Source organism: Macrobrachium nipponense, chromosome 6 (genome assembly GCF_015104395.2).
Source record: "Macrobrachium nipponense isolate FS-2020 chromosome 6, ASM1510439v2, whole genome shotgun sequence".
In the NCBI taxonomy this organism is placed as follows: domain Eukaryota; kingdom Metazoa; phylum Arthropoda; class Malacostraca; order Decapoda; family Palaemonidae; genus Macrobrachium; species Macrobrachium nipponense.
The window spans coordinates 646,345-658,844 of NC_061108.1; the positions used below are offsets into that span (position 1 = coordinate 646,345).

The window sequence follows — 12,500 nt, forward strand, 5'->3', positions numbered from 1 at the left end:
CATCACTGTGCATGACTACCTGCCTGCCTGCCTGCCTGCCTGACTCTTCTTCTGCCCCATTAATCAAGCGATTCCTTTTCTTCGCGTCGTGGGGGAGGTAGGGGGTGGGGGAGGTGTGGCAATTCAATAACGCTCTTAGCGAAGAGGATTTTCGATTGAAATGATAATGCAACTGCACATTTCAACCTCTCTCTCTCTCTCTCTCTCTCTCTCTCTCTCTCTCTCTCTCTCCTCCGCGCGTAATGTTGTCGTGTCAGAGGTCACCTAAGGTCAAAGATCGTACTCGCCGTGAAATTGAAGATTATTTACGGGAAAGAACAGAGATTCTTATTCGAAACCGCCTGTGTTTTGTGTGTGTGTGTGGTGTGTGTGTGTGTGTGTGGAGAGAGAGAGAGAGAGAGAGATTATTTGTCCATTAATATGAACCTGGACATTTGTATTTAAGTGGAGGTATTTAGTGCATCCCTGAAAGCTATTTTATGCTATTTCCCAGATAAAATAAACGCCAGTTTCTCTTCAAATTATGAATCAGAGCAAATGTGGCAATGTGAAGTTAATGGATGTTAGGTTCTGTACGACGCAAATGCTGCTTTTAACGCATAATCTTCATTTAGTAATTCACTACAGAAAAGGACAGTTTATTTTTTTTAAGCCAAAGCGTTGACACGGTATTTTGGGGGAAACAGGCATTCAAAAAATAGTAAAGGTTCCCTTATATATATAATATATATATATATATATATATATATATATATATATACATATATATATATATATATTTTTATATATATATATATATATATGTATATATGTATGTATATAATAAAACTGGGTTACAATCATATTCTATGTAAGCTTGAATTTTAAGTCAGTGACCATTTTGGTTTTCTTTGTTCCATACGAATAGGGTTCATCTCTTAATTAATAATAATAATAATTAATAATAAATAATAATAATAATAATAATAATAATAATAATAATAATAATAATAATAATACTCTATCCTGATCTTTCTTTCTTTTTCTTGTGAGGATTACTGATAACTAGTGATTTCGACATACTAGAGCAGACGAATGACCTAGGTTTATTACCCAATTAGCAAAAGAGAGTTTTTTTCTCACTTCGTCTTTACGTTTGAGTCAATTCCACACTGACATTTTGATCATGAAAACGGTTACTGGCTATACACAAACAACTGTAGTATACGAAAAAAAGACATGTCATTACAAAACCACGTTTACTGTCGTTGCTTGTTTTCTATTATCAAAGAACTACCAACCAGTAAATGAACTTGTTTTTTCATAGGAAGAAATCATATTTATTTACGTCGATTTCTTACGGTAGCTATAAATATCTGTTAACGGAATCGCTCGACAGGGATATAATAATGTAGGAGGAAAAAACGTCGTTGATAATTGATTACTTAGGGAAAGGTTGGTTCAGAATTTTTTTAACGTACGCACGCGTGGCTGTACGTAAGGGAATACCATCGTAAAATGACAGGCAGAATATCAGTACCAAGCGCTTCCTTGGTGTCTATCGCATCGTCTGGGCACAACTGAGATACAGTTGGAAAGAATTTTAGAAGGTAAATAAAAAATGATCAAGAATACCAGATGGTTAATTGTCAAAAGGGTAAAAATCAACGAGATCATCCAGGATAATCCGGGATCACGCGGTCACAAACTAAAACCATATAATTAACCGTAATAGATGTGGAAGCTAAAAATAAATAAATAAATAAATAAATAAATAAATAAATAAATAAATAAATAGAAATATTTTATACAATTGAATGTATTAATTTGGTTCCTCATATTTACCAACAGCCTTTCCTAATTATGAATGCATTGAATTTAAACAAACCAAGACTTAAATTTACAACACTTCCATTATTTGACTTTGATAAAAACAAGATTCAGTGATATTCCTTTTAACTGAGTCGTTACACGGGACTAAGGATCTGTCTTCACTCCAGTTAATAGGATGATCTAAATCTCTCGTATGTACGAATAATGCATTCGATATTTGGCCCATATATACGATACTATGTAGTTCGCAAATATCTTAATATCAGATTCATTGTACCTTGGGAATAATTTTCACCCAGTTATAATTCCCAACTAGGGTATACGTTATTCCCAAAATAAGGTGAATTCGATATTAAAGGACATATCTCGTTTAGTATTTATGTTATCACTTTGAGCTGCTATCGGTCTATAACTTATGACAACATTGTCGCAGCTTTCCTCAAATTGTACGAATTTAATCACTGTTTTCTTAGGCTGTTATCAAAAAGGAATTATCTATCATGCACCACCTCACTCGTAGATAAGATATCGCCATGTCCACACACACACACACACACACACACACACACATACAGCAATGTATAATGTGGTAGGACAAAATGCTTCTATCTCGTAAAAACGATATACAGTTATACCGTCCATTTTTTTATATGTTAAAATCCCACTCGTTTACAGTGATATTTTCCGTTTCTTGAAAATGTTGAAATGCCACTCATCAACAATATGCTAGTAGAAGGCGAAATTAATATAGAATATAAAAAATTCTGCATTTTGAGATTAGAATAAATTCGATGAAAATTTTACATATTATTATTATTATTATTATTATTATTATTATTATTATTATTATTATTATTATTATTATTATTATTATTATTTATTTCTACTTTTTGGGATTGGAGTACGTTCGATGAAAATGTTTCATATTATTATTATTATTATTATTATTATTATTATTATTATTATTATTATTATTATTATTATTATTATTATTATTCAGGTGATGAGCCCTATTCATGTAGAACAGACTCACATAAAAGGCCATTTATGTGAAATTCAAGCTTCCAGACGACATGGTATTCAGTAGAAAGAAGGAAACACAGATAGAAGAAATAAATAAATTGGTTAATAAATAGGTAAAAATTCAAGTGGATTATTAAATCTAAGGAGAATAGTAGTAAGGTAGGAATACATTTCATATTCGCTTAAAATTGTTAAAGTTCCAATTGCACAACATCCTGAGGGAGGCTATTGCCACAGTCCAACTGTGTGAATATAACGAAACGAATTATTCTAAAGCATGTAGTGTGATTTAACGAACCGTTAGCAAAAAAAAAAAAAAAAAAAATGTTTTTTGGAGACTACGCACCAAGTTTAAACTGATGTATTACATGGAATTGTATCATTTGCCAGATTGCCCTCCCTCCCAAATTGACAGTCTGAGTATAACCAAATCAAACTCTCTCTAATTGTGATTCATGACTTGTCGTGAAATTGTCTGGCGATAGATAGAATATTTTGGAAATTCATGAAGTTCATAAGACTCAATGAACGAATATTCCTTCGTAAACGATAGTATGGTAAGATGTGGAATTAAACTTATTTTCTCTCTTGATACAAAAAAATGACACCCAACTCGTATTACCTGGCTGAATCTTAATTCATTTGTTTGCGTATGTATTCTTTCGGGAAGGTTATTTTTCAATTAAAGACTACAATGTTAATGCATTTCTCGCTGTTAGTATAAAATGCTTAATGCGATGGTTAGGCTTAAAGGGGAGAGGAGATGACAGTACCCAGTCAGACTATCAACATCCACGAGAGCATTGAGGAGCGTATTAGTCGAAGCATTCACAGACGCTTCATAGCCTCCGAAGCAGCTGCAACCTGGTAAGATGACACACCAAGGTGGACAAACGGATGATCCCTCATTCTCGGACAGATAGATGCAATTTGAGTTTAATATGAAGGGAAAATGAGAGAGAGATTAGAGTGAAATGGAAATAAGGCGACATATGCTTTGTTATTTAATGCCAAAGTTTATTATTATTATTTTTTTTGGGGTCGATCACAGTCCCCAATTCGACTGGGCGGATTGTTTATAGTGTGGGGTTCCAGGTTGCATACTGCCTCCTAGGAGTCCATCACTTTTTTACTAATGTTGCGCAGTTTCTGGGATCACATCTTCTGCAATTGTCTGGAGCTACTTCAGCCTCTAGTTTTTCTAGTTAAGTATGGGTACATTTACTTAAAAATAAATCTCTACAGAGCACTTAGAAAGGGGAAAATAAATCTCTATTGAGCACTTTTATTATTATTATTATTATTATTATTATTATTATTATTTTTTTTTTTTTTTGTTTTTTTTTTTTTTTTTTTTTTTTTCTTTTTTTTGGCAATCACAGTCTCCCCCAATTCGATGGGCGGTATTTATAGTGTGGGGTTCCAGGTTGCATCCTGCCTCCTTAGGAGTCCATCACTTTTCTTACTATGTGCGCCGTTTCTGGGATCACACTCTGCATTTATCCTGGAGCTACTTCAGCCTCTAGTTTTTCTAGTTAAGTATGGGTACATTTACTTAAAAATAAATCTCTACAGAGCACTTAGAAAGGGGAAAATAAATCTCTACTGAGCACTTATTATTATTATATTATTATTTTATTTTTTATTTTTTTGCTCAATCACAGTCCTCCAATTCGACTGGGTTATATTTATAGTGTGGGGTTCCGGGTTGCATCCTGCCTCCTCAGGAGTCCATCACTTTTCTTACTATGTGTGCTGTTTCTAGGATCACACTCTTCTGCATGATTCCTGGAGCTACTTCAGCCTCTAGTTTTTCTAGATTCCTTTTCAGGGATCTTGGGATTGTGCCTAGTGCTCCTATGATTATGGGTACAATTTCCACTGGCATATCCCATATCCTTCTTATTTCTATTGTCAGATCTTGATACTTATCCATTTTTTCCCTCTCTTTCTCTTCAACTCTGGTGTCCCATGGTATTGCGACATCAATGAGTGATACTTTCTTCTTGACTTTGTCAATCAACGTCACGTCTGGTCTATTTTGCACGTATCACCTATCTGTTCTGATACCATAGTCCCAGAGGATCTTTGCCTGATCGTTTTCTATTACTCCCTCAGGTTGAAATGGCTCGTACCACTTATTACTGGCAAAGGTAGCTGATGTTTCTTGCACAGGCTCCAGTGGAGGGCTTTTGCCACTGAATCATGCCTCTTTTTGTACTGGTTCTGTGCAAGTGCCGGGCATTCGCTTGCTATGTGGTTTATGGTTTCATTTTTCGTATTGCACTTCCTACATATAGGAGAGATGTTATTTCCGTCTATCGTATTTTGAACATATCTGGTTCTTTGGGCCTGATCTTGTGCCGCTGTTATCATTCCTTCAGTTTCCTTCTTTAGCTCTCCCCTCTGTAGCCATTGCCATGTGTCATCGCTGGCTAGTTCTTTAGTCTGTCTCATGTATTGTCCGTGCATTGGTTTGTTGTGCCAGTCCTCTGTTCTGTCTGTCATTCTCCTGTCTCTGCATATTTCTGGGTCTTCGTCTACTTTTATTAGTCCTTCTTCCCATGCACTCTTTAGCCACTCGTCTTCACTGGTTTTCAGATATTTCCCCAGTACTCGTTCTCGATGTTGACACAGTCCTCTATACTTAGTAGTCCTCTCCCCCCTTCCTTTCGTGTTATGTATAGTCTGTCCGTATTTGCTCTGGGGTGTAATGCTTTTTGTATTGTCATATGTTTCCTGGTTTTCTGATCTATGCTGCAGAGTTCTGCCTTCGTCCATTCCACTATTCCTGTGCTGTATCTGATTACTGGCACTGAACCCATGTGTTTATGGCCTTTTATCATATTTCTGGCGTTGAGTTTTGACTTGAGTATTCGCTTTCGTAGTCTCTGCAAATAAATTCTTTCCTGATCGTTGGTCCTTCATCCTCTTGGTGTTTTTATATCCCCTCACCTTCCATTATTTCCCAGGTATTGTATCCCAGTCTCATCTATTGTGTTTGAATGCTGCTTCCCATCTGTAGCTTTTAATCCCTTCAGTTCTTGTTACTTTTTCCGCCATTTTGTATGTTGAACTAAGGCGGGCATTTTTCTATTTATTTATTAATTAATTAATTATTACTTTATTATTATCCATCGGTTATTATCTCTAACTGAAGCACTTATATTTATTATTATTATTAGTTTATCATCTTCCTCCGACCAGATAGGAAATATGAAAGAGAAAGAGAAGAGAGAGAGAGAGAGAGAGAGAGAGAGAAGGAGAGAGATGGGAAAAAAAATGGAAATATGGCGACATGTCGCCTTTGTTTTTTTATTGTCAAATGTTTGTTTTGTTATTATTATTATTAATTATTGTTGAAAGGTAGGAGACCCTCTCTTCAAACAATGTTTTTGTTAAAGATGATGGCAGAAGCATCAGTGGAATAATTGATTTTATATATGGTCTTTTCAATTCTTCCTTATTATTCTCTTCTCATCAGGGCTGGATATTTGCTAATAGCTGGCGCCGATGTTCATATCTCGGTGAAAGAAGTAAATGTTTTCTAAAAATAATAAGATTATTGAAATATGATAAACAAAAGTGGTTAAACAAATCTTTAGTCTAAAGGTGGTAACGGAAAATTCCAACGTTTCCCAACCCGTATCATCGGTTCATTTTTCAAAAGGAAAGGTGAGGCTTGAAATCTTGATTTGAAATGGGGTCGTTCCGGGGTCGGTTTTATTTATTGGTGCCCAGGTGCTCTGGTCTGGATGGGCGCTGCATTTTCATTGGCTGAACAGAAGGATTAAGTCCCTGAGTCAAGCCGTCTTGCAGAGGTGGAATGCTCGCAAAACTGCTCTTCCTCGTGCGGTACGCCTGGAGACTGGGAGCGTAAGTATTGTTGGGAAGGTCTATTTGCCGATTAGACGGGGGCAACCTGATTGGCCCGTTTCGATTCGGGCTCTATGGTGCTGGCGGGCGGCGCCCTTCCCGTGCCACCGGTCGGGAGGAGTGAAGTCTCTTGGGTGGTGTTTGAGGCTGGGTCTCGGGTGCGGCCGGGTCCCGATGTGTAAGGGCCCTCCAAGGAGGCGGAGGCGAACGGTGGTCTGCTGCCTTATGCGATAAATTCCTGTATATTAGGAATAAATGTCCATTCCTAAATTTATCCTGGTATTGTGGACGTTTTTTTGGCAATGATTAATGGATGGGCGCCTTCCTGAGCGTGGCAGGAATATCCTTCCCTTCGGAAAATCGGCAAATAGTCGTCATACCAAATGTAAGCGCCGGGGCATTCCCGGACAGGTGGGCATTTTGGTACTGGTAGACCAACGTTAGTTTTCCTTGGAGAGGGTCCTGCAACAACCGGGGGCTGGATTGGTTTTTCATAAATGCAAGGCCACCTGGTCCTTCTTGCATCTTGTAGTAAATTATTAGTTTCCTACTTTTTTCGCAGGGTTCGCCGTGGGGGAGACGTTCCTTTCTATGATGGTACGAAAGGGCCTCGCTCGTCCCTCTTTGGTATTTCTTATGAAATACTCCCTTGTAAAAGAGAAGTGACTGTCTTTCAAGGGCGGGCGGGACGCAAGGCTCCTGCTGATACCACTTATTTCGATGTTTCTGCGAATGCATTTAGTGATTGTCCCGGTTGGAATTACCCGTTGTTTAATTAAAAAACCTTGGGCAACAACGTTCTAATTCAGTGTGCGTGGTCCTTCCACGAAAGAGCAGTGTGAGAGAGCTCTTCCTGAATGAAGGCCGACTGATCGCAGTGGCGGCTTGTAATCTTCTCCTGGACACCTCCGCTCTCCGCCGTTCCAGGCACAGTGCCCAGGTTCTGTGGGTTTTTCGTATACAACCCTGTGTTATCGAAAAGCGCTTCCTCTTGTTTGCCCGAACGAGGACGTCGGGCACTAGGAGCTTCAGGAGGACCCTGCTTCAACAGTCAACTTTTCGGCGAAGGAACGAGAACAGAGTCGCTCTCCAGGATGAAGATGAAGAAACCATGCACACCCGAGTGGGACCAACCTCCGTCGGCCAGGTAACAGCAGGAACCCTGTAGCAGCAGCCACCCATCCGAAGTGGTCCCGGGAAGGCCGATGCGAATTATGGAACGGCCCAACAGAGACGATGATTCCACCCAAGAAAACGGGCTCACCCCACCCCCCGCCCAATCATGGAATGCCTGCACCGCCTAGAAGAGAAGGATGCCGAAAAGAACCGAATGAGGACGATAACTAGGAAGCTGGTCGCCCTTCAACAGGGAAGGAAAAACTACGGCTCCCGCAGTTCCTTCGCCGAAAAGTTGACGTTGAAGGCAGGGTCCTCCCTGAAAGCTTCCTAGTGGCCCGACGTCCTCGTCGGGCAACAAGAGGAGCGCTTCGTAACACAGGTGTATACGAAACCCACGAACCTGGGCATGTGCCTGAACGGCGAGAGCGAGTGTCCAGAGAGATACAAGCGCACTGCGATCAGCGCCTTCATCAGGAGAAGCTCTCTCACACTGCTCTTCGTGGAAGGACACGCACACTGAATTAGAAACGTGTTGCCCAAGTTTTAATTAACAACGGGTATTCCAACCGGGACATCACTAAAATGCATTCGCAGAAACATCGATAAGTGGTATCAGCAGGAGCCTCGTCCCGCCGCCCTTGAAGACGTCACTCTCTTTACAAGGGAGTATTTCATAAGAAATACAAAGAGGACGAGCGAGCCCTTCGTCCATCATAGAAAGGAACGTCTCCCCCACGGACCCTGCGAAAAAAGTGAAACTAATAATTTACTACAAGAGCAAGAAGACCAGTGGCCTGATTATGAAAAACAATCCAGCCCCCGTGTTGCAGGACCCTCTCAAGAAAACTAACGTTGTCTACCAGTACAAATGCCCTGTCCGGGAATGCCCCGGCGCTTACATTGGTATGACGACTATGCGATTTTCGAAGAGGATATCCTGCCACGCTCAGGAAGGCGCCATCCATAATCATGCCAAAAACGTCCACAATACCAGGATAATTAGGAATGACATTATTCCTAATATCAGAATTATCGATAAGGCAGCAGACCACCGTCGCCTCCGCCTCTTGGAGGCCCTACACATCGGGAAGGAGAGACCCAGCCTCAACACCACCCAAGAGACTTCACTCCTCCCGACGGTGGCGACGAAGGGCGCCGCCCGCCAGCACCATAGAGCCGATCGAACGGGCCAATCAGGTGCCCCGTCTATCGCAAATGACCTTCCCAATACTACGCGCCCAGTCTCCAGCGTCCGCACGAGAAGAGCAGTGCGAGCTTCCACCTCTGCAAGACGGCTTGACTCAGGGACTTAATCCTCTGTTCAGCCAATGAAAATGCAGCGCCCATCAGACAGAGCACCTGGGACACAATAAATACCGCCGAACGACCCCATTTCAATCAGTTCAAGCTCACCTTTCCTTGAAAATGAATCGAACCGATGATACGGTTGGAAACGTTGGAAATTCCGTTACACCCTTAGACTAAGATTTGTTAACCACTTTTGGTTATCAATATCAATAAATTATTATTTTAGAAAACATTTCTTTCAACCGAGATATGAACATCGGCCAGCTATTAGCAAAATATCAGCCCTGATGAAGAGAGAATAATAAGAAGAATTGAAAAGACCATATATAAAATCAATTCCACTGATGCTGCCATCATCTTTAACAAAACATATTATTATTATTATTATTATTATTATTATGGAGATGAACCCTGGATAACAAGGCCACCACCGGGCCCACTGACTTGAAATTCAAGCTTCCAAAGAATATGGTGTTCATTCGAAAGAAGTAACAGAAGGCAAATGGAAATACAGAAAGAAGAGATGTTACTTATTGAAAAAAAAGAAATAAATATAAAACTAATAAATAAATACCTAATGAAAAAATAGATAAAAAGTGTAAGTAAAAATGTTAAAATACAAGAAGTGATTCCTTATTAATGAAGAGAAAATAACTAATCAAAAATAAGTCGCTTTACTGAATAATTATCAAGTTCGCGTTAACTGACTGTCAAAGCATTTTTATTTATATTCTTGTCTTTTAATCGTAATTATTATTGCCGGCGGGCTGTCATTACTGTGACTTGTAAATAGAAACGTATGAAAGAAAATCATGAAGTTCATTGCCTGAAGACGATTTATTTAATGTTAAATCGGAATAATTTTCATGCAAGACGTAAATATAACGTAAATATAAATATCTGCATTATTTTGTTGCTTTTGCACGATTGATATTACTTTTTTTTTTGTGAGTATTGCTCGCCTTTGATATGAAATTGTTGATAATAGTCATAAATATAGAGAAAGAAATGCGTAGTTATGTATGGGTACATATACTTAAAAATAAATCTCTAAAGAGCACTTAGAAAGGAGAAAATAAATCTCTACTGAGCACTGACAAGGGGGAAAATAAATCTCTATTTAGCACTTAAAAAGGGGGAAATAAATATCTGCTGAGCACTTAAAAGGGGGAAAATAAATCTCCACTGAGCACTTAAAAAGGATGAAAATAAATCTCTACTGAACACTTAGAAAGGGGAAAATAAATCTCTACTGGCATCAAAAGGGGAAATCATATATAGATATATATATATATATATATATATATATATATATATATATATATAGATATATATATATATATATATATATATGTATATATATATATACGTATATATACGTATATATATATATATATATATATATATATATATATATATATATATATATATATATACACACATACATACATACATACATACACCTCTATTCAGAAGTCCGTACCTTTATCAGCCAATTAAAAAAAGAAACCTTAATCACTAATATCTCCGCTTGTAATCAGCTTCTCTCCTTGGCCCGATTTGATTGTTGTTGGACCACTGAAGACAAGATCTTTCGATCAACCTTCATTCAGCTTTCATACTTATAAAAGAAGACTTTTCCTCCTGTTTAGAAAAGTACTTTCATTAAATTACTTAATGAAAGACTATTACTCTCACTTTGACGAATTGATTTCTGAGTTACTTAATGAAAGAACTATTACTTTCATTTTTATGAATTGATTTTTAAGTTACTTAATGAAAGGCTATTACTCTCACTTATACGAATGTATTGTTAAGTTACTTAATGAATTTGTAAGTTATTTAATGAAAGACTATTACTTTCACTTTTACGAAATTATATTTATATTGAGTCTGCAAAGATACTTTGGATTTGTTTTTTTTTCAATTGATTTTTATAGTTCGTTATTTCGCCTTTATTAGTTGTAAGTAGCATCGTGATGTTGCAACTTGCTACTTGTTGCTGTCAGTGTTGCAAAGAGAAGTTACTCATTGATTCTATGACATGGAAATAAAAAAAAAAGATAGCTGACACAAGCTTGAGATATGTCTCACGCAGGTACATAAATATAGCGCAATAGGATTTAACTTTATAGTTTCATACCTATTTGAGTATACTAATATACCCTTAAGTACGACTGATAATCTAAGAAGCTTTAAGCAACGATTAGTGTTAGTTAAATACCTAATCATCGATTAGCAATTTAGGAAAAATAACAAATTATTGCTTACTCGACAATTTTAAATTGTCAGTTTCCAGAGCTTTAAGAATGTCTGTTACGAATGCTATATCTGCATTGCTCCACTAAGACCGTGTCCACGGACAAGTATTATAAAATCTCCAGTAAATGGAAAGTTATTGCCAAATAGTGAGGCAAGTTTGAGTGACCATAAATCAATCAATCAATGGATCTTCTCAAATGAACTGGCAGTTGATAGAGGGATTCTGCTGGGAAATGTTATGCCACCTGTACTTTTTGCCCTTCTCTTGTGTATAATTATAAATACCGCTGGAATTTGAAGATGTTGGGTGTGGAGTAACAATCAAAAGTTAAAAAATTCAAAGTGAACAGATGAAGCTGCCTTAATCAGCCAAATGACTCCAGGTTAGTAGAAAGCATCATATAATTGTATGGAGAGATGGGACTTATGATACCTCGAATGAAAACCGGAAACATTTATTATTATTATTCAAAACATGAACCCTATTCTTATGGAACAAACCCACCACAGGGGCCATTGACTTGAAATTCAAGCTTCCAAAGGATATGATGTTCATTCGAAAGAAGTAACAGAAGGCAATGGGAAATACAGAAAGAAGAGATCAGTTCACAGAATGAGGACAGTGTATAAACAAACGAATACAATAACACTATATGGATACAGGAACATCGAGATCGAGCCTCCAAACATTTACGAACAGTGATTTCGGATGCATGGTTGCTTAACTTTGAATTCGGCGTATACCAATAGGCACGTTTGAATAATATTTGGAAATCAAATAAACTTTAAAGTGCTGTACGAGGGCCAGATTATATTAGTTTGCTGCGATCTGTGTTGCTATACGGAGAGGAATCACCGGAGTTCTAAATAATTCTGTGTATTTGAGAGGGACGCTTAAAGTAGTTGAGTGACAGATTAGAGATAACAAGTGATACCATGATGTAAATGACTGAAATTCATATTTTGATGAAAGAATGACGGGGGAAGGGGGTTTGGGGTGGAGAAATGAGTTGACCCCCGGGTACCAGGAGAGTTGGATGGCCCAGATCTCCCTGGAAGAGAACTAGTAATAATAATCTTACTATAATGGGCGTGATGTC

The 12,500-nt window shown here is 37.9% G+C and overlaps 1 protein-coding gene across 2 annotated transcripts in view; it reads right to left on the bottom strand.

Moving 5' to 3' along the window:
* LOC135216411 (high affinity cationic amino acid transporter 1-like) overlaps positions 1–12,500 on the bottom strand; it is a 58,788-nt gene that overhangs the window by 45,140 nt on the left and 1,148 nt on the right. The gene's annotated exons all lie outside the window — the stretch shown is intronic.